Genomic DNA, 24190 nt, shown 5'->3' with positions numbered 1-24190 from the left:
GTATGTAAAAGAGCCCCTATAATGAGCTAGAAAATTGCCATCCCCATTCAAACTACGTGTTGATGTGTCGAATTTGAACATAAAAGAGAGTTCAGCAGCCTGTCTTTCCAAATGGCTGTGAAAGTTCCTTTTCAGTAAAACACAGACTTTCAGGTCATTAACAGAATGGCCCACTTCATTAAAGTGCTGTCTGACAGGTTTGTGAATCGGGAGTCTTTTTATGACTGCTTTTTTGTTTTGATAGTTTATAGACTAGCACGGCTGTCTCTCTGTCACTATTCAACATGCAAGGCACTACATTCAGCTGTTTGGAATGGAGATCCATCAACTACATGAAAAAACTCACCCAAATACAAACAGACATCATCTTTCTCTTCAAATGCAAGAAAATGGACATTGTACCCAAGGGACTGACAGTGAAAGACCCATTACAATCCAGGTACTACACCAACTACAGCGAGCATCTATGCCACACGCTCTCTAAAAAACTGAGGATCCACTTGATCAAAATCCTTTACAATAAACAAAAGATGTTTAAAAATGAACTCTCTGAACTTCAAATTCTCATCAACAATCAGGCATCCATGCAAGACTCCACAGAACGAGACTTTACTAAGACTAGACAAGAAATCTATAAAACCCGCTTCCACTTCCGACAAAAAAGAAAAGGCAATAAATTTTCTAAATTACTTTGTACCTCAGGATGCAACTTCTACAACAACCACAGCTCTACTAACAATATTTCTAACCTTTCCAGCTACCAACTCAGCCCAGCAGAAGAGTCTCTTTTATCCTGGGGTCTTTCATTCCACCCTACTTCCTCCATGAACTTAATACTATTCTGTGGTGACCTTGAAGCCTTCTCTCGCCTCCTCCATCTAAAGGAATTTTTCCAATACACCTATGGACAACAGTCTGACTTTCTCGATGCCCCCTACCAACACCAAAAGAACAAGAACTGTATGTGGACTCCCCCTGACGATCATAGTGAAAGTCAGGATTTCTACATACAATGCTTCCGCAACTGTGCTCAGAATGACATTATATGCAAACAAAACCAAATGAGACACAATCTCAACTATGCTGAACGTTATGCTGTCCAGAGTCTCAAAAATAACCCAGACATTATAATCAAACCAGCTGACAAAGGGGGTGCTGTTGTCATCATGAATAAGGCAGACTATGAACAGGAGGCAGTCAGACAACTCCCCAACACCACATTTTACCAACACCAGACTTTTCTCCACTGATCCCACTTTGGAATTCCAAAAGAAATTACAACTACTTAAGGAACTCCCTGCTGCTACTCGGGACCTTATTCACTCAGACACACCATCTGAGCCCCAAGCTGGATTATTCTATTTACTTCCCAAAGTCCACAAACCTGGAAATCCCAGACACCCCATAATTTCAGGTATTAGCACTTTTAACACTAGACTCACTCTTCATACCCTATGCCACCAACACTCCCGGCTATCTCCAAGATACCACTGACTTCCTGAGGAAATTACAAAACATCGGAAAAGTTCCTGACAACACCATCCTTGCCACCATAGATGTAGAGGTTCTGTAAACTAATATTCCACATGAAGACAGATTACAAGTGATTAGGAATACCATTCCTGATGTCACCACAGCCAATCTGGTGTCTGACCTCTGTAACTTTGTTCTCATCCACAATTATTTCTGATTTGGGGACAATTTATACCTCCAGATTAGTGGAACTGCTATGGGCACCGTCATGGCTCCTCAATATGCTAATGTATTTATGGCTGACTTGGAACAATGATTCCTCAGCTCTCGTCCCCTATTACCCATCCTCTACTTACAATGCATCGATGACATCTTTATGATTTGGACCCATGGTATAGAGACTCTAGATGAATTCCACAGAGACTTTAATAATCTGCACCCCACCATCAACTTATGCCTCAATTACTCCACACAAGAGATACATTTTCTGGACACTACAGTACAAATCAAGGATGGCCTGATCAGTATCATACTCTACTGGAAACCCACTGATCACTATATTTACCTACACGCTTCTAGCTTCCATCCTGCACACACAACTAGATACATTGTTTATAGTCAAGCCCTTAGGTACAATCGCATTTGCTCTGATCTTACTGACAGAGACCGAAAACTACAAGATCTCTACCAAGTATTCATAAATCTGAATTACCCACCAGGAGAAATTAAAAAAAAGAAATTGACGGGGCCAGGCAAATACCCAGAGATCAGCTACTCCATTGATCAGAAGAAGTGGGTCTGTCCCACGAAAGCTCATCACCCAATAAATTATTTTACTAGTCTTTAAAGTTCTCTGTGTTTTGTGTCTGCTGGCTTGTAAGTGTCTGCTATTCCTTCGGATCACTTGTCCCTTGTGTGCAGTCATGGCCTATGACCTGGATGCCACTGTCCTCAGGGATGACTACTGAGGAGAGACATGGGGAGGCTCCAGGCATGTGACCATGAATGTTCCCTCTAATCTTTTCCATCCATGTACTTGCACCCAGGCATAGGTGAACATTGGCACTGGAACCAGGACTGGACTGGGGGTGCTGCCGCATCCCTTGACTTTGAAGTGGTTCCCATTATATAATTTGATTCCATGGATCACAGCACCCCCTCCATAAAAATTGCTCCAGTGCCCTACGTCTGAATGCGCACCACCAGCAGAAATTAAAAACGCCTAGCTTTGGGCACTCTGCTAACCAGCTGGGCAGTGTTTGACTCTCTTCTGAGCAGCTGCACAAGAGCACAGCCTACAGGAAACACTGGCAACCACACCCCACATGACTCTTCTCCATGCCGCTCTAGCCCAGGGGGAGGGCTAGGAGAACTCCTCCCTCTGCCAAAGCCCCGCCTATGCTCTGCTTCTTTCTGCCCTGCCCCACCTCTCCCTGAGCCTTCCCCACTGCTACTCTGCTCCATCCCCACTTCTCTGCAACCCCTGCTCCAACCCCACTTTGCCTTTTCCCCAAATCCCCTCCCCTAAGTGATGCAGCTGGTGGATTAGAGGAGTTTGGTGCCAGCAGCAAGGCTTGGGCTCCCCTCGTTCACTGGCAGCAGTGGAGGGAAGTGAAGCAACACGGACCCAGCCTGCTCCACTCTCACAGCTCCCAATTGCATTGCCCTGCTTCCTGCCACTGAGTACAGAGAGGTATTCCTGGTCCATCCCACAGAGCCAAAGTTTGAAGACAGGGTACTGGGCTAGATAGGCCTTTGATCTGACCCAGTATGGCTGTTCTTATGTTCTAATTATTGCTTTTCACTGGAGATAATAACTCCACTCCCACTTTTCTTGTGGTCAGATGAGCAGGTCATGTGGTAACCATTTCTTTTTGCTGACTCAAAACACCATTCTGTCAAGGAGCAGAGTTGTGTATTCATTACTGACCAGTAAACGTGCACTTGAGCACAGGCTAAACCAGCTGTCCATGCCCATGTATTTTTGCACTCCATCCTTATGAAACTAAATAAGGAAAAATGCTCTCTGCTCTCAAAATGTGATTCCATCCTTCACACTAAGCTCATCTTGAATTTGAAAATGTGGTTGGTTCCTACAAGTATTTAGCTTTTGTCTTCTGACCACCCTCCGCTCTCAGTGTATTTTCTGTTCATAGCTGGATGTCCTTGTCCATCACCTCTTTGTCTTTCATCAGCTTAGCTGTTGAAACTAGAAAACAGTGTAGCATGTTAATTGATCCACTGTCCTGATCCACTTCTCCCAACTCACTGATGCTTGGTATTTATGCACTGCTCAGGAGGGCAGCTAACATTAGTAATCATTCTTGACAAGATCTTCTCTCAGTACATGAACGGGTGCTGCTATCTGTTTTGAGCGTGAAACAGGAACTCGCAATGACAGTATGTAAGGGTATGTGACCTTGGGTGTACTGATGGAATTGCTCCACTCCAGATAACTCCGAAACTTTTTATTTTGGGTATCCCCTTTTCAGTCTCTGTCAGGTTTCTGCTGCCATAAGCAACTTGCTGCTCCTACAAAAAAAAAAAAAGACACCACACACACAATGTTTTCTCTCATGTATCACCCTGGGGAGTCAGTGGCTCTCCTTGCCGGTAGTCCTTCTGAACCAAGGCCCCTGTTACTGCTCCAGCATGTCAAGTGTTTGCTGTTGGACACTGGCACAGTTGCACTCAATGTCCTTCCTTGTAGGCTGATGTATGGATTCTGCTTCTGCAGCCGAGTGTGGACAGAACTTGGGCAAAGAAAATGGATCTTTCTGACGGAGTTCTGTCACCATTTCACTTCACATGAAGCGGGCACATCTCTGACTGCCTGGGTCTTCTTGGGATCTGCTTTCATCCCCTCTGCTGTGAGCAGATGTCCAAAGTATGTTACTTCACACTGTGAGTCACTTTTTTCCAGGCTGAATTTTATATTCTTGTCCTTACATTGGGTATAGAAAATTTGTAGTTGTCTGTCGTGGTCTTGTTCAGCTTCTACATTACTGCCCCTTTCGCCAGCAATGAGGATATTATCTGCAATTATTTTCAACCCCAGCAGTCCCGAGGCACTTGGACAAGTCTTTTCGGAACATCTGTGGTGCTGGGCCTATTCTAGGAGGCACATGTAGCCATCTATAGTGACCCATTAGTGTTACAGTAGTTGTCAGTAGGTTGGGTTCTTTATCCCGGTTTATGTGCCAAACCAGTGTTCCCTCTGATCTTTTCCATCCATGAGTGGATTTTTTTCGACCCCTGTGTGGAATGCATTTTTTATGTTCACTGAGCCATGTGCAAATGTTCATGAACACTAGAAACAAAAAACATCTCTCTGTGGGTGCTCTGCTAATGGTATTTGTATTTCTCTTGAGTGGCCACACAAAAACACAGCTTATGGGGAACGCTGGCCACAACCCACTATTCATATCACTTGCCATAAAATTATGTCTTTGGAAAATTCTGTCAAGATGTCACAATTCTTATCAGTGGATTTTGACATCTTTTCCATGCTCAGTTCAATGGTTTTGGGTCTATTTCGATACGTATTTTTCCCAAAAGCGTCTTTACTGCCACCATGCTGTAAGTACTGTGAAACCTGTGCTCTGCAGACTTTCGAGCTGCTGACATAATAACATAATAACATAACATAAGAACATAAGAATGGCCATACTGGGTCAGACCAAAGGTCCATCCAGCCCAGCATCCCATCTGCCGACGGTGGCCAATGCCAGGTGCCCCAGAGAAGGAAAACAGAAGACAATGATCAAGTGATTTATCTCCTGCCATCCATCTCCTGCCCTTGTTCTGAAGGCCAGGGCACCATACTTTATCCCTGGCTAATAGCCATTTATGGACCTAACCTGCAAAAATTTATCAAGCTCTTTTTTAAACCCTAATAGAGTCCTGGCCTTCACAGCCTCCTCGGGCAAGGAGTTCCACAGGTTGACTGTGCGCTGTGTGAAGAAAAATTTCCTTTTATTAGTTTTGAACCTACTACCCATCAATTTCATTTGGTGTCCCCCAGTTCTTGTATTATGGGAAAAGGTAAATAATTTTTCTATATTCACTTTCTCCACACCATTCATGATTTTATATACCTCTATCATATCGCCCCTCAATTGCCTCTTTTCCAAACTGAAAAGTCCCAGTCTCTCTAGCCTCTCCCCATATGGGACCCGTTCCAAGCCCCTAATCATCTTAGTCGCCCTTTTCTGAACCTTTTCTAATGCCAATATATCTTTTTTGAGGTGAGGAGACCACATCTGCATGCAGTACTGCCGCTGCACACTGCGTGGATGTCTTCAGAGAACTATCCACTATAACTCCAAGATCCCTTTCCTGATCTGTCGTAGCTAAATTTGACCCCATCATGTTGTACGTGTAATTTGGGTTATTTTTTCCAACATGCATTACCTTACACTTACCCACATTAAATTTCATTTGCCATTTTGCTGCCTTGCAATTTTATTCTTTACTAGTGTTTCTACTAATTTGCCTGGTACTGATGTTAAACTTATCGGTCTATAATTGCCAGGGTCTCCTCTGGAGCCTTTTTTAAATATTGGCGTTATATTGGCCGTCTTCCAGTCATTTGGTACCAAAGTGGATTTAAAGGGTAGGTTACAAACCACTGTTAATAACTCCGCAATTTCACATTTGAGTTCTTTCAGAACCCTTGGGTGAATACCGTCTGGTCGTGGAGACTTGTTACTATTCAGCTTATCAATTAACTCCAAAACCTCCTCTAATGTCACTTCAATCTGACAGAGTTCCTCAGATTTGTCACCTAAAAAGGCTGACTCAGATTTAGGAACCTCTGTAACATCCTCAGCCATGAAGACTGAAGCAAAGAAATCATTTAATCGCTCCGCAATGTCACTGTCTTCCTTGATTGCTCCTTTTATATCTTTATCGTCCAAGGGCCCCACTGCTTTTTTAGCGGGTTTCCTGCTTCTAATGTATTTAAAAAACATTTTACGATCATTTTTTGAATTTTTGGCTAGCTGTTCTTCAAAATCTTTTTTGGCCTTTCTTACTATATTATGACACTTAATTTGGGAGTGTTTATGTTCCTTTCTATTTTCCTCACTAGGATTTGACTTCCACTTTTTAAAAGCTGCCCTTTTCTCTCTCACTGCCTTTTTAACATGGCTGTTAAGCCATGGTGGTTCTTTGTCAGGTCTCTTACTGTGTTTTTTTATTTGGGGTATACATTTAAGTTGGGCCTCTAGTATGGTGTCTTGAAACAGTTTCCATGCAGCTTCCAGGGATTTTAGTTTAGTTACTCTACCTTTTAGTCTCTGTTTAACTAGCTTCCTCATTTTAGTGTAATCCCCTTTTTGAAATTGCTGCCATACTGCATTTCTTAATGTCACTGGAATTTTTCTGTGTATTATACATGCGGCTTTTACCAGGGGTCTAGTTCAAGCTTCAACTCTCCCTTAAGGCACCCATCTCCTTTAGCAGCATTCACATCCACTTCTAACGTTGTCCTTGGGATTTGCCTTTTGCTTCTTGCACACGACCGGCTGCACCCAGATCAGATTCATGGCTTATATAACTTTATTCCCCTACAGAGTGATCTTCAGGGCTCACCATCCATCACAACACATTTCACTTGGTACTGTTTGTTATTTTTTCAGGTTAGTTACCACAAGACCACATTCTTCCTATGGGCTTTATTATCTCTTGTATACTAATAGACTAAGTTTACACAAGAAACCTCTGTTGACAGAAGTCACTGTTGGAAGGGATTTCCCTGCAAAACTTCTGTTGACAGATTGCACCTACACATAAAAGCAGATCGAAAGAGCAATCTCCTCTTGTTCACAGAGAGCAGCCAGACTGTCCAGCCCTCTTTCAACAGAATGGTTGTCCGGAAGCTCTGCAAACAGGGCTACCAGGTGAACCAGAAGCCTTGTCTGTAGACAAAAGGGCCCTGGAGCATCTACATGACTGTTTTGTTTACAGAACACTCCCAAGAGAGGCGTTATACCTGAATGGGTCCAGGTATAACACTGCCGGCAGAAGCGCTGGGTTTTGTCAACAAAGCACGTTCTGCATGTAGATGCTCCATGGTTTTTCCCAACAAAAGCCCAGTTTTGCTGGGAAAAGCCTCTCAAGTAGACCGAGCCTTAAATGGTAAGTGCTCTATATAATGGATACATTTGAGTCCTATTCATCTTGAGTAAATCTCATAAGAGGAGGCCCAGCCATCCAGCTGAAATCACACAGAGCATTTTCCTGTTAACATTGCTGAACGAACAAAACTGGCATTGATCCTTGTTGGTTTCCTGTCATGAAAGCCTGAACCTGATATGCTCCGGGGCAGCGGTTCCCAACCTTTTCACTGGTGCAGACCCCTAGTCACTCTCCCAAAAGCATTCGGAGACCCCCATCAAAGCCAATTCTAGCTGCTACACACATTTCATTAAATGAAAAAGGAAACCACAAAATAGACTTTTGGACAGCAATTAATAACCTTATTGGAAGATATTTCATTTAAAAATAATAATTGATTGTAACTTTGCAATTTATTTAAAACATATTTTCTATGTTTTTTTTATTTTTCACATGGCCCCCCCTGTAATACCCTTGCGGGGCTCCAGGGGTTCATGGACCCCAAGTCGGGAACTATGGCTCTATAGTACTCGAATCATGATGTCATCACCACTGCAGAATGTGCCTACTTATGCATAAGTTTGATGAAATCTCTCTGAAATCTTCCTCTGCTCTTGTCAATGCTGCTAGCAGGGCTCGCCTTGACACATTCTTCACACTGCTGTCTTAGTTCAGGACATTTCTTCTTTGCCCATTCGTAATGTCATCTCACAGGATATGGAATCCTGGGCATCTGCTTGCCTTTGCTGTTGTCTCACTGTGTATACCTCTGGGTTGTTGTACCTCCTAGTGCTTTCATCCTGTCTCTGGAGGCTTTGGCTGCATGCCCTTTGTGACTGATGTGAAAACACTTTCCAGAGCAGATGCTTTTACAGGTGGTGATTTCAAGTGCCACACGCAATCCTGTTCTGAGTTAGGGAGGATGTCAATTTCCCAAAATTGCATGGAGCAGCCAGTGTGTAAAGCAGTAAGAGAGGAGTCTATGGCAGCCTCCCACTCCCTCCTGTGTTTTAGTTTCTTGTAAAACACCTGTCTCTGTCCACAGTTTCATCCTGATTTCAGGACCAATAAATGGACCCCTGGGACTCCTAGAACTGATGTGATGTTGGAAGCAATCGTGAGCATCAGAGTTATTCAGATTTCTTTGCCTTGCTTCCCAAATAAGGTAAAGTAACAGTTTTACTTTCCTGTGGTTGCAGTCCTCTTATTTGGCCATATGTGTGTACTACCAAAACTCAGTCTTCCACTCGGTCCATCACTGGACTACATTTGTTTCTGGAAAACCCAGGGCTCTGGGGAACCTCAGGCAGAGTTCCATGGCTCATGCTGCCAGTTGCTGCAACTCAGTGACCTTACAGCTTAGACTCTGCCACCATGTTTCATTAACAAAGTGGGAAGCTGAATGCAGGTTAAGCTGAACAAATGGAAATTTATTAAACCTTGTTCATTGTACTGTCTATGTGGCAGTTGCTTCCAGCCTAAACTCCATCAATACTGCTAACAGGGCTCACCTTGACACATTCCTCACCCTTCTATCTTAGTGCAGGGCGTTTCTTCTTTGCCCATTCTTCTTTGCCCTTGGTTTCCCCTCAGTAAGAGTCCCTCCAAGGAAGAAGGGCTCTTGACTCCAGTCTCACTGATTACACACACATCTACCTCATCTGTCCAGGCTCACTAGCAGAGAATCCCTCTCAGCCTGGGACGTTCCTTTGCAGTAGGGCCTCCTGCCATGATGTGAGCTCAGGATCTCTGCAGAGGTTTAACCACTTTAGCTCTTCTCAGCTGCGTCTACACGTGCACGCTACTTCGAAGTAGCGGCAGTAACTTCGAAATAGCGCCCGTCACGTCTACACGTGTTGGGCGCTATTTCGAAGTTGAAATCGACGTTAGGCGGCGAGACGTCGAAGTCGCTAACCCCATGAGGGGATGGGAATAGCGCCCTACTTCGACGTTCAACATCGAAGTAGGGACGTGTAGATGATCCGCGTCCCGCAACATCGAAATAGCGGGGTCCTCCATGGCGGCCATCAGCTGGGGGGTTGAGAGATACTCTCTCTCCAGCCCTTGCGGGGCTCTGTGGTCACCGTGGGCAGCAGCCCTTAGCCCAGGGCTTCTGGCTGCTGCTGCTGCAGCTGGGGGTCCGTGCTGCATATACAGGGTCTGCAACTAGTTGTTGGCTCTGTGTATCTTGCACTGTTTAATGAAAGTGTGTCTGGGAGGGGCCCTTTAAGGGAGCGACTTGCTGTTGAGTCCGCCCCGTGACCCTGTCTGCAGCTGTGCCTGGCTCCCTTATTTCGATGTGTGCTACTTTGGCGTGTAGACGTTCCCTCGCTGTGCCTATTTTGATGTTGGGCTGAGCAACGTCGAAGTTGAACATCGACGTTGCCAGCCCTGGAGGACGTGTAGACGTTATTCATCGAAATAGCCTATTTCGATGTTGCAACATCGAAATAAGCTATTTCGAAGTTGGGTGCACGTGTAGACGTAGCCCTCCAGAGCAGCTCGTAGGTCCACTTGATCTGAAGCTCCTGACAGTGCCTGGAAAGATCTGTCCCCTAGGAGTAGATCTGTCTGTGGCTCAGCACTCATTGTTCTTCTCTTTCAAAACTTCTATGGTATTCAAGATCTTCTTTGCTGGTGTGCACCTCGTCAGCTCCCCTGAGTTCTTCCTCTCAGGCTTTTGTATTCTGGATCTCATGACTGAGCCTATAAAGCCAGTTGCTAAGCCTCCAGTATTCCATGGATAATTGCCTAGCTGACTGCCTGGCAGTTAATTAAGTATTAGCAAGTGGCACTGGAGTGGCTTGTTCCCCTTAGGAGAGCCCGTGAAACATGGGCTCAATACCTGACCCCTTTAGATGGCAGCTGTGGATCTGACTGAGAGAAGATGGTTGCTAAGTAAGGAAGGTCTGCAGCTTCTCTGCAGCTCCAGGGCAGAGAGCCAAGTGATCTGCTGGGAAAGTCTGATTCTATCCCTCAAAGCTCTCTTGCAAAGGGAGAGGAAGAAGAAGACAGAGTTGGGAGAAGACAGCAATGGAAGGGGTTGCAGTTGTGGAAGGACACAAAGGGAAGGTAATTGAAAGCAGTTTTTGGGCAGCCCTTAGGGAACTTTTCCCAGAATAGCAAAAAGAGTTATCTGGGGGGACAAACTGACACAGATGCAGAAAGAGAGACGAGGAAAGAGCAGGGTTGGAGAAGGACGATCAACTAGACTAACAGATAATATCCTTGGTTGTGAAACAAGAGTCTCCCTAGTAGAAAAGAAGGATTACTAAAGAATGGAGGACTTAGGAAAGTGGAGATAAGAAGGGAATTCTACATGCTCTTCAGGACTTCAATGGTCTATATGGCATGAACTCAGCAGCAGAGAAGGTAAAACTGTTTGGAGTTTCTTTGGAGACGAGACCCCTAGCCCAGGAAAGCAAATTGATAGCCAAGGGGTTTCAATCAAACACTGTTTATATATTAAGGGGGATGACATGTGGCATCTTAGGCAAAGGTCTTGAAACAAACGAGGAAGGAAGTCCCCCAGTAGTGAGGGCAGGGGCAACTTTGGTGCGGGAGGATGATATGGGAAGATGTAGTATGAGTAAGTTATGTGGGGATACAGGAACAAATAACTGAAGATGGGCGAGGAGGTATGTGGCTCATTTGCAATACATTTCCCTAAAGAGATCAGTGCCAAACAGATGTTTTGACAGAGAATCTCTTTTTGAAAGGCATGAGGTTTATGCCTTCAGGCCCTGTAGTGCCAATTCAGCTGCCAAGGTCAAGGGAGATTGACATCTGCTTTCAGAGTAATGGAGAACTTAGGGAAGAACTCTGGTAAGGTTCAGAGTAAAGAGGGGAAGCAGCACATTGAGGGCTATTTCTTTATCTTTCCTGGACATAAAAATGTAAGAGTTCTCTTTAGAATCAATACAATTCCTTCTGAATTCACTGAGGGTTGGTTAAGATTGGAAATGACAATAGTGGCAAAGGAAGAGTAGAATTATGTGTCTCTCAGAAAGAGTCTGGAAGCTAATTCAAAGTGGAACAGTGGACTTGACGGGTGCCAGATAGAACCATCTCCTTAAATGCTTGGTTGGGATGCCACAGTATGTAGGAAAATAGGAAACATGGTGGGAGGAAATGGGAGGAGGACAGACAAGTGTGAGGATGTATCAGTAGGTACTATAGGCTCAAGTATCTGAGCCCTTGCAGATGAACAGCTGTCCAGAAGCTACAGTTGTGTTAGGGAACTTGAGGTGTCTAAAGACCCTGAGAATCTTTTTGAAATATTTTTGAAATAGCCTGGAGGTTTTGCCATAGGAAGGTGAGTGTGAGGAAAATATGTACACTTCTTTGGAAAGTGAGGTGGCATTTCAAATGGACACACTGACATAAGCTTTCCTGGAAGAGTTCCTGGAAGACGTGAGGAAGTAACAGAGGCCAGACACATCCAATTTCAATGTGGGTTGTGTTTGTGTTTGGTCCCTCTCCTCCTTTGGAGAGGGAGGAGGAGCAAAAACTTTTGAGACTATGGAGTGAAGAAATAAGGATCCTGGGCAGTATGTCACCTGCTGTTACAGTGGTAACTGGAAAGTTATAATGTTGGGTGGGGAAATTATGCAGTGCCCAGAGTACTGTTATTTACACAAAACAAAGCAAGCAGTCCTGTAGAACTTTAAAGACTAACAATACTATTTATTAGGTGATGAACTTTCGTGGGAAAAATCCAATTCTTCAGATCTGGGGAATAACTGATAAGTGGGTCTTTCCCATGAAAGCTCATCATCTAATAAATAATATTGTTAGTCTTTAAAGTGCTACCGAAATGCTTCTTTTGTTTTGTTATTTGTAGTTACCGTAGGCATCACTGAACCCAACTTGCCAGGGGCATAGGGGCCACGTCTACACGTGCATGCTACTTCAAAGTAGTGGCGCCAACTTCGAAATAGCGCCCGTCACGGCTACACGTGTTGGGCGCTATTTCGAAGTTGAACTCGACGTTAGGTGGCGAGACATCGAAGTCGCTAACCCCATGAGCGGATGGGAATAGCGCCCTACTTCGAAGTTGAACGTCGAAGTAGGGCACGTGTAGACGATCTGCGTCCCGCAACATCAAAATAGCGGGGTCCGCCATGGCAGCCATCAGCTGAGGGGTTGAGAGATGCTCTCTCTCCAGCCACTGCGGGGCTCTATGGTCATCATGTGCAGCAGCCCTTAGCCCAGGGCTTCTGGCTGCTGCTGCGGCAGCTGGGGATCCATGCTGCATGCACAGGGTCTGCAACCAGTTGTTGGCTCTGTGGATCTTGTGTTGTTTAGTGCAACTGTGTCTGGGAGGGGCCCTTTAAGGGAGCGGCTTGCTGTTGAGTCCGCCCTGTGACCCTGTCTGCAGCTGTGCCTGGCACCCTTATTTCGATGTGTGCTACTTTGGCGTGTAGACGTTCCCTTGCAGCGCCTATTTTGATGTGGTGCTGCCCAACGTTGAAGTTGAACGACGACATTGCCAGCCCTGGAGGACGTGTAGACGTTATTCATCGAAATAGCTTATTTCAATGTAGCGTTCACGTGTAGACGTAGCCAGGGTGTCATTGAAAGATTGTTATCACAGTTTTTGACAACTGCTTTTATTTTCCATTTTATTTATTGCTTCTGTGTACCCAAGAGCTGGGTTTGTGCCTGAGTATTGAGAAAATGCCAGACGCAGAATCCTGAGCACCCTGGACTCCCCTGTCTGCTGTCACCTATGGCTTCCTGACCCCTCTTTTCTGCCGCAGGCTACCCAGCTGTGGGCTCCTGGCCTCAGCCACCTCTCCCCAGGCTGCAGCTTCCTGCCTGACCCCAGCTGTGGCTTTCTGTCCAGCCCCCGGCCAAGAGTTTTCTATGCAGCCCGAGCCGCAGCATCCCGCCACCTGGGCTGGCAGCTTCCTAGCCCAGGTCACTGCTCTCTGCTGCAGCTCCTAGCCCGGACTCCCTGCTTGCTGCTATCCATTCTTGCTGCCATCCCAGCTGTAGCTGCCCTGCCCTGGGCTCCTGCCACTGGTCTGGCTGGCCCCTCCACCTCCCACTCGCTGGGACTCTCTGGTCCTGGAAGATCTGTGGTCCTGTCAGAGCATGGATGTTGCCAGATGAGAGAATGTCAGATTTGGAAGTTTTAACCTGTAGCAGCTTTTTGTAGACAGGGAATTGGGACAGCTGCCTAAGAGGGTTTTGTTTAAAAAAAAGGGGAAGGTATTGGGAGCAGCCTAGTGGAGTAAGCCTAAATATACTGAGAAGCACTTTATGCAGGACACCTAAGAATCAATGAGACACAGCGGTCTGAGGATGAGGGTAGATGCCCTCCTAGGCTACGTCTACACGTGCAGCCAACATCGAAATAGTCTATTTCGATGAATAACGTCTACACGTCCTCCAGGGCCGGCAACGTCGATGTTCAACTTCGACGTTGCTCAGCCCAACATCGAAATAGGCGCAGCGAGGGAACGTCTACACGTCAAAGTAGCACACATCGAAATAGGGATTCCAGGCACAGCTGCAGACAGGGTCACAGGGCGGACTCAACAGCAAGCCGCTCCCTTAAAGGGCCCCTCCCAGACACAGTTGCACTAAACAACACAAGATACACAGAGCTGACAACTGGTTGCAGACCCTGTGCCTGCAGCATAGATCCCCAGCTGCCGCAGAAGCAGCCAGAAGCCCTGGGCTAAGGGCTGCTGCCCACGGTGACCATAGAGCCCCGCAGGGGCTGGAGAGAGAGCATCTCTCAGCCCCCCAGCTGATGGCCGCCATGGAGGACCCAGCAATTTCGACATTGCGGGACGCGGATCGTCTACACGGTCCCTACTTCGACGTTGAACGTCGAAGTAGGGCGCTATTCCTATCTCCTCATGAGGTTAGCGACTTCGACGTCTCGCCGCCTAACGTTGAAGTTAACTTCGAAATAGCGCCCGACGCGTGTAGACGCGATGGGCGCTATTTCGAAGTTGGTGCCGCTACTTCGAAGTAGCGTGCACGTGTAGACACAGCTCTAATGTAAAGGTTGAGAGTTGGACTTCTAAGCAGAGGGGCATGAGAGGAACCTCTGCAATTCTGCCTGTAATGTAATATTGCTACTTCTGTGCTAAGGTGCAGGAAACCTTATGAACTCCAGGGACAAGGACTATACTGAAACTCCTGTGACCTAAAAGTTTTGCCCAATGAGGACAAACAGTTTGTGGAAGCCTTTTGATTCTGAGCAGGGATGAAAGACTACTCTGTCTTGAAAAGGCAACGGGCTTGCTTTGTTTTGAATTTACCCTAGGAGGAAGGATGTTTGACTTAGCCAGTGGACCACACCCCTGACTAACTGGAATCAATCTGCTAAGCATAAAAGGATGCTGAAGCATCCTGGGAGAAAAATAGTAGCAGAAACCTGTCAGGATCATTGAGAAGTAAGCCTTGCCCTCAGGAGCATCAACAAAATATGCATATACAAATAGCCAAAGCCTATCAGAAAGTAGCTGACTAGTTTTTCAGAGGAATCCGTTTCTGCAGCTCCAGGAATTTGCAGAAGCAGACGTTTAGCAAGCAAAAGGGTCACAAAGGTTGGCAAATCAAAATATTAGCAAAAGAAAAAAGTCAATTCAAAGAGTTTGAAATAATCTCACAAGTCTGGTCATTCCGAAAATAGTAGACAATGCTGCTGAATAGTTTCGGTCTATTTTCCTTTCTCATGAAAGTGAGAAACTAGTGAGGGAAGCCGTGCAAATTTCAGTATAGCTCCACAGCTCATCTGGAGGTCATGAGCCCCAGTTTGAGAACCACTGGTAGTTGTTTTTCTCATTAAAACCTTCACTTGCCTTCTTGTACTCATGCTGAGATTGTTATGGCCCTAACCCACTGCTAAGAGGGCTGAGAATTTCTGCTGGGACCTCAGTGTTGCTGTTAACAGGAGCATGTGTACAGTGAAGTACACTCTGATGGCCAAAGGGGGTGTATGTTCATTTATTTTACATGACATATACAAAATGGTGGAACTACAAATCATACATACAATTTTTAGCAGGAGCTCAGTTTCTGTAGTTAAAGCTGAAATGCAGCTTCATTCTGTTTCTCTCTCTCTCTCTCTCTCTCTCTCTCTCTGCTTCTAACTTTCAAGCAAATTCCTTTATGGAATTTTGTTTGTCCATCCAGAAATGAAGTTTTGTTTGGTTATTTTTTAAAAAGTGTATGTAATAATAATTGAAGCAAGTTGATGGACTACAGTATAGCTAATGACAGGAGTGTCAATGAGAGAGGCAAAATGATGGAGGTGTTACTTTCATGAGCAAACTAAGTTTGATTCTACAGTCTGCTTGCTAGTGTCCATCCAGTACAATAGCATTCTCACAAAATCTATTCAGTCTTTTTTAAGGTGTGCAGGTTTAAAAATATAAGCAAAGACCCCACACCCATTCCACACATTACAATAAGGAAAATGCTAGTGTTCCAGCTCTCCCTGCTCATTCTCACAGCTCTGCTTGTATGAATTGGTCTAGATCCAACCTTTTCACTAGTGTGGACCCCCAATCATCCCCCTCAAACTGTTCACATTCCCCCAGTCACCCCTCCCAAACAGTTTCTGGACTCCCATCAAAGCCAATTCTAGCAACTATGAACACTTCATTAAACGAAAAAGGAAAGCACAACATACATTTTTGGACAGCAGTTAATAATGTTATTGGAAGATATTTAATTTAAACATAATAATTAATTGTAACTTTGCAATTTATTTAAAACGTTTTGTCTATGATCATTTTTATTTATCTTTTATTTTTTTTTGTGGACTCCCTGCAACACCCTTATGGACTCCAGGTTGGGAACCATTGGTCTAAAAGTGCAAAGGAAACTTTTCTATTTCAAATATTATCTGTTCATAACTGCAGAACTACAGAACTGATTTTCTTCGAGCTTGGCTTCTGTTTTAGATCTCATTAAATCCTAAATCAAGCTAAATATTAAGGCAAAGTTTGTGCAATTTTCATTTTGAGTAGTATAGACTAGAGAGACACATCTTAAAACATATTCTGAAGGCTTAAGGCTGAACTTGCAAGTTTACTTGAAATATAGGTGAGAGGAAATAATTCATATTTATGTTCCAGTAAAGTCCAATAGCCAGCTCTTGCCACCTGATGTATTCAGACATGCAAGAAGTCATGGTGGCTGTCTTCAGGAGCTCACAAGCAAAGAAATCAAAAATAGGTGAGTAAAAGTAGGGACAACACCAAACGAATCATAGGGTGATGAGCTCATGATAACTTCATTTTTTCTTTTCCTTCTGATGTTATCAGTTTATTTACTTATCTTCATCTTTAGTATGAGGAAAAGGGTCGGGGGTGGCAGGAAGGTGTGAGGAAACAGGAACACTAAAGGAGAAAGGAGGGAGAGAAAGATGCAGAGGAGTAAGGCTGAGCATGCAGAAAGAGGCTGGTGTGAACAACCAGACAGCAAACAAAAACGTAATATTGTAGATGTACCTGAACACAAGCGACCAGATCTTTATCTGGTGCTCTACTGAGTTCAATGAGCGTATGCCTGCTGAGAACCGAACTGAAGATGTGACTATAAAGAATACCTGTGAGAAGCACAGAGTTGCCATAACAATATATTTTTTTTCTATTGACGTCAGCAGGAAAAGGACAGAGCCCAGCATTTGTGCTGGTGTATATCTCCCCTTAGCACTGCTGGAGAAGAAAAGGAGGAGTCAAACATCAGATTAAACAGTCTGTCAAACATAAGATAAGCATAGCCTCAAATTGCTCCATTTAGGATTGAGCCCATCCGGGTCAAGTGAAAAAAAAATCACTTGAATTTATTATCTGAGCCTTTGAACAAAACAAAATCAAAATCTTCTTTGAAAGGTAGTGCTGGCGTAAAGTCACTTTTGTGATGCATTTCAAACATCCCAGTGAAGCTTGGAAATGTATTGATAAAGGGATCGCTCATTTTATACACACACACATTCTGAATGGAAAAGGCATTAGCTGGGTCCCCTTTTTCCTTTATCTTTCCCCAATTTTTTAGTTCTGTTTAAAAAAAAACATTTGGTTTGGTTTCACTTAGCTTTCTTAGTGGAGAAGGATATTGTACATCTCGATTTATGAACTGCTGCCTAGGCTGATGATCTATCTCACGCAGGCTTCAATGAAATAAAAATGTTAGTTATTTCTAACATCTTCTTAAAGCTGAACTGGAAGTACAAAAGAGAACAAAACCCTATTTAATAGCATATTTATTGGAGAGAAAAAGGCAAGAATTTCCTCTAAAATTCCAGTTCTTTTGGGACTGACAGGCCATTTCTTAATACAGAAATTTTCTCCTGAGTGTGAAGTGAAGAATAGTACTAAAATGGCAGTCTTTGTACGTCCTATCTAGTTGCAGTTCTTTAGGACTTAGATTTAACAAATGAAATTTGTGGGAAATTACCATATCTAATTTTGATCTTTATTCACAGATTCCAACAGAGCACTTAATGATCTTGTCTGACTGACCATAGATTCATCCCACTGATGCAGGCATATGATGCAGCAATTTGTGCCTGAACTAGAACATGGGTAAAACATTCAAAAGTGCTTAGCTTCCTATCACTTTTGAAATTGGTATTTAGGACTCCAGAATCCTATATCTTTTAGAAAGACATCCCGTCCTTGACCCCAAAGAATGATAATTTACAGTTTAGTATCAGTTTTAACTTTTGAGATTTCAGGTTCTAGCCACTAGATAACACTATGTCAATATCTGATAAATTAAAGAACTTACTAGTATCATCCTCATCTCTTCCTGGGTGAGTCTACACTAGAAACTAACGTTGAAGTTAACTTTGAAGTTAGGCACTACATCAAAGCAGCCAGCAGAGAGTCCACACACATTTTCCCTCTACTTCAAAGTTAACTTCAAAGTCCTTACTCCACTCCTAGGAATGGAATAGTGCCCTACTTTGAAGTTTAATTTCAAAGTAGTGTGTGTGTAGGCACTCAACGTCAAAGTTTTTTGTAGACACAGCTCTTGTGTCTTAACCTTCTCTTTGAAGAGCTAAATAGATGGATCTCCTTGAGTGTCTCACTGTAAAGCATGTTTTCCACATCTTAAATTATTCTTGTGGCTTTTAAATCTTTCAATGTCCTTTTAAGAGAGTGGACACCAATTATGGACACATCGGCCTTGGCCATACAACCCCTCCCTTTTAGAAGGGTGCTTTTGAAATTGGGGCACTCTTTTGAAGGAACCCTGGCTACACAGCTATTTTTATTTTGAAATCACCACTTTTGACAGGCTGGGTGGCTGTCATTATGCAAATAAGGCATTGAATATTTATATCAGCCCCTCATTTGCATTTTTGAATGGCTGTATTTACATGCCCTTTCTGAAAGGGAGGAGTAGTGTAGCCACAGCCAACGTGATTTAGCTACATGGTCAGTTAGAGTAGAGTTTTATATGACACACCCTGCATGAGCCTGTTTCATCATCTCTTGAGGATGAGTAACCAGGAGCTCATTTTATACAAAACATTGCTTAATAATAATCAAGTTTAGAATCAATTCAATATTTAACTTTGGCTTTTGGTTTCAGCTCTGACACCAAGTAAACGTTTTGAAGAAATTTGGGTTTAGGTGTGGTTATAATAAATCTTTCATGGATTCCAGCAAATATAACGTGTAAAACTCAGTATATATGCCAATAAGATTAGTGACTCACCAGCTTACCAGGCCTTGTTTATTTGTAGCTTAGAGATACTGAAGAAATGCAACTAATTACTGTGATGTGATCATGGTCATAAACTCTATGACTTGTAATAAGTATGAACATTTTTTCAAGAATGCTGACAAGAGTGTGAACATTTGAACTTTTTGGCTAAAAGGGGATATGATAGAGGTCGATAAAATTATGAGAAATGTGGAGAAAGTAACTAAGGCAGTGTTATTTACTCCTCCTGATAACACAAGACCTAGGGGTAACCAAATGAAACTAATAAGGCAGCAGATTTAAAAACCAAAATGCATATTTTTGCATACAATGCACAGTCACCCATGAATCTTGTCTAGAGGATGTTCTGAAAACTAAAACTGTAACAGGATTAAAAAAAGAACTAGACAAATTCATGGAGGATAGGTCCATCAATGGGTATTAGGCAGGAGGGGCAGAGATGATGTTCCTAGCCTGGAGAAGAGGTCCTGAAGCTGGGAATAGGAAACAGGGAATCAACAGGTGGCCAACTCGTGGCCCACAGACCAGAAGCCTTTTCATCCAGCCCGCAAAGCCGGCACTGGCACCATTTTATCTAAACCAGTAAAGTGGGGCGTGGGGTTAGTAACCTGCATCTCTGGAGCTGTATGTGTCTCTTTAAGGAGCCATTTGTGGCTCCTAATGCTGCTGCCGCTGACTTATCCTCTGGCTGTCTTCCCTGCCATGGCTGAAATAATGGAACTAAATGTAATTGGTTTAATGGCTGGCAGGATGGTGGAAGGTATCTAGCCATTAAACCAATTAAATTTAGTTGTATTATTTCAGCGTGGAAGGACAGAGAGCTGCGCCAGCTGCAGGTGCAGGAAGGGAGTAGAAGAACTGCAGGGAGCCATGCAGCCGTGCTGAGGATGAGGTGGAGGCCACCACAAAGGAGCAGTGGGAGGGGAGCAGTGGCACCATGCATCATCTGAGGTAGGTAAATACTGCGTTTGGGGTGGGAGGGGTTAAGCCTGGAGATGAGGGGGCAGGTGTGGGGCAATTTTGTGTTCGGCCTCTGGAACATGTAAAAAATTGCCATGTGGCTCCCAGTGATAAAAGTTGTCCACCCCTGGCAATAGTCCATTTGATGATTACCTGTTCTGTTCATTCCCTCTGGGGCACCTGGCATTGGCCACTATTAGAAGGCAAGATACTAGGCTAGATGGACCTTTGATCTGACCTAGTATGCCTGTTCTTATGTTCTGAAGTTCGAAGGTGGGCCATTCCCCCACCCAAAAATAATACCAATTTACCCTATCCCCAAAATACAACTTTCTTTACATGATCTCTTTTGAAGTCATTGCACAAGGGCATGTTTGGATAAACCATTCCCAAACCTATGTTCAGTAATTCTGAGAGGTTTCTCCCTGAAACCCATTCAGTCTGCATAGGTGCCTATTCATTGTTGTCTGCGAACTAAACATCCAGCCTAATTTCATTTTAAAAGAATACATAAAACCACACCTCATGTAGTTTACACAATTATATTATCTGAGGGGTAGCTGCGTTAGTCTGTATCTTCAAAAACAATGTGAAATCCTGTGGCACCTTATAGATGAACAGATATTTTGGAGCATGAGCTTTCATGGGCAAAGACCCACTTCATCAGAAGAATTAAAATTATATTAAAATTAAATTATATTAAAATATAGAGCAAGAAAAGAGGTAGTTATGAGACTCTATACGTGTTCTCCAAGTAGCCTATATTTTCCCAGTGGATGATGTTTTTACCCCCCATAAAGTATTTATTAAACTGTGGAAACAAATCATGATTATAAAGATAAATGTATAACCCAGAGGCACTGTTAATGGAGAGTGAAGTCTGCTCTACAGCCTTAGCTAAGACCCAACTAGCCCTTAGCTCATGCAGTAGAGGCTCATGGCTTTAGCCTCTAAGGTCACAAATTCAATCCCACCTGACTACCTTAGAGGCTATGCCATGAGCCTCTACTGAATGAGATAAAACCCACCAGGTATTCAGATAAGGCTGTAGAGAAGTCTTTGCTATCTCTCATCAGTGATCTCAGTGCCTCTGGGTTAAAATGCATGGTTGTGCCTTTTGTGAAAATAAAATGTACACATTTCTAGATCTGTTACATTAGGTACACCTTTTTACATGAGGCAGGTGGGTAAACAAAACAAACAACCCACAGTTGCTTGGGGATCTACAGTTACAACTAATCTCTACAAAGTGCTGCATTCTGTACTGAAATCTGCAGAAGTCTGAACTAGTCTTTATGATGGCTAAAAGCTATGTGTATTCTTTGAGGCATGGTTTAGATGTAAGATAACATCTTCAGGCTTTCTGAGGGTTTTTGTTTTCTCAGTCTGTGGGAATTCCTGTTCCACTTTGGCAACTTTTGTTTAAACATAAAATCACCCAAGTCATTGCAGCTCTTGTATATTTTTAATTTGTCCGAACAGCTGCTTCCTGAGGTTTCACATATAATTCTATAGTAGATGGAACATAAGGATTTCTTCTCTCTCTGAATTCGGCAGCACTCCTTTGATCTGTTTGTGAACATCTGAACTGTGAAAATGATGATTATATTACATAACATAGAACAACATACCGCCTTCTTAACATACCGCCTTCTTAACTTTAGCAATGTTTTTTCCCTTGAATATTAAATTTTAATACCCAAAGAGAAGTGGAATTCTGAGAATAAAGACACACTGGGAAAGAGGATTCTGCCACTTGCTTCTCACACTACAATTGAAATGCTAATGGATTTTGCTAAGATGAAGTTTTATTATGATCTCTGTAGTTTGCATATGGATGCTTTTGATATACCAAGAGTTGCTCTTTTTCAGTTGAGTTGTATGAGTCCACGATTTAAATTGGCACATGTAGAATAAAATATCACATAAATACCAAACACTGGGGCTTAAAGATCAGCTAGCATATCTAATTCATATTCTTGTTGAATGTTGCTAACTTAGAATGACAAAACATTATTTTCAATTGAATTAGATCTCTTTGTACATATGGCCCACTTATTCAAAGTAATGTCACCATAAGCACAAGATTAGACTTAAATTATGTTTAGGATCTAAATGGATGTTGCTAATTACAGATTTCCTTTTAGATTTTGCGAATAATGACTTTTCACAAAGAAAGGAGAAAACTGATGGTTTGACATTGTAACCGAGAAAAAGACTAGAAATTACTGATGACCTCTAATGCAGCCATTCAGGAAAACTACAGAGGACTAAGGTGTGCCTTGTGTTGTCTCACCAGGGTTACCTGGATATTTGCTTTATGGGAGAAATGTGGAGCAAAGTATGGACTCATATCAGATGACACTCCTTCTCCCTCAGTGGGGCTGGCTGGACACTGGAGCTATGTCTACATGCCATGCACTATCTCAGAATATGGCAGTATCCTGAAATAGCTGTTCACAGCTAAGAAGCACACCCATTTTCTCGAAACAGTTTTTGAGATAATGGGCATGCTATTCCGGCATCTCTTGCAGGAGGGGTACAGGGGTGCCTCGAAACAGTGCTTTATTTTGCCATATGGTGCCACATGCCAAAACAGCCTATTTTGAAATCTATTCAAAATAGACTATGCAATTTGTGTAGCATAAATTGCGTAGCTTATTTCAAGGTTAGGCTGCCATGTAGACATGGCCTGAGAAAGGACTAAACTGCCCACCAAAATGAGCAGTTTTAAATTACTTTTCTCCCCTAACTCAATGAAGAAGCAGCTCTGAGCTCTGCTCAGGCTCTACTCCAAAGTTTATGTTTCTTACTGTTATCCAGGAAATCTACATTTGAGCTTTCTTTTAGAGAGGAAGTTGGTACATTTTAGTCATTAGCATAAACCTTGCAGGGTTTGTGTAAGCTGTAAGAAAACTGCTACTTTTCTCTCATATTTCCCTGATTTGCATCATGGATATGGAATAATGAAACCAAGGGAAAAGTATTCAGCATGACTCATGGATATGAAAAGAATGTTTGAAAAGTAAGTACGAATGTCAGGTGGTGAGTAAAAACTTTCGTTGTGAAAAGTTTTAGTAAGCTGAATTGTGCTGACTCCAGATAGTCTAAAAACTCAGGATAAAGAAAAACGGTGCCTGAAAACAAAAACTGAATACACGACATCTGGCACAGGATGCACTACTGCTTATAATGTGCGGTAAAATGATGAATGGCAGTAATCTAGATTTTAGGGTGAGCAGCTTCCATTGTTTGTTTCAGTAGCTCCAGTTGTGCAGTCCAGCTTCCTCTGCCTTCACTAATTTAGTAATATGTGTATCAAACAATTCAGGAGCTTTGGGGTTTGCACCCACTAGGTGAGTAGGTCAAATTTGTTAAGGTCCATTTTGTAGCACCCAATTTTGTAAAGTTGAGGGGGCATGTACACACTGGCACATGAAGTCAATGGAATGCCTTGCCATTGGATTGGGCAGCTTCAACTTTGACAGCAATGCACTGCGGTTACCTATCCCACAGTTCCTGCTGCCCCCTTGCATTGTGGGTTAATCTCCTTGGCTGCGTCTACACTAGCCCAAAACTTCGAAATGGCCATTTCAAAGATTACTAATGAAGCACTGAAATACATATTTGGCACCTCATTAGCATGCGGGCGGCTGTAGCACTTTGAAATTGCCACAGCTCGCTTCCACACAGCTCGTCCAGATGGGGACCCTTTTCGAAAGGACGCCGGGAACTTCGAAATCCCCTTATTACCATCTGCTGATAGGAATAAGGAGCTTTCAAAGTTGGTGGGTCCTTTTGAAAAGGACCCCCGTCTGGACAAGCTGCGTGGCATCGAGCCACAGCAATTTCGAAGTGCCACAGCGGCCAGCATGCTAATGAGGCACTGAATATGTATTTCAGCGCTTCATTAGTAATCTTTGAAATGGCT

The sequence above is a fragment of the Carettochelys insculpta genome, chromosome 1, assembly GCF_033958435.1.
Source record: "Carettochelys insculpta isolate YL-2023 chromosome 1, ASM3395843v1, whole genome shotgun sequence".
In the NCBI taxonomy this organism is placed as follows: domain Eukaryota; kingdom Metazoa; phylum Chordata; order Testudines; family Carettochelyidae; genus Carettochelys; species Carettochelys insculpta.
This window is presented reverse-complemented; position numbering follows the sequence as displayed.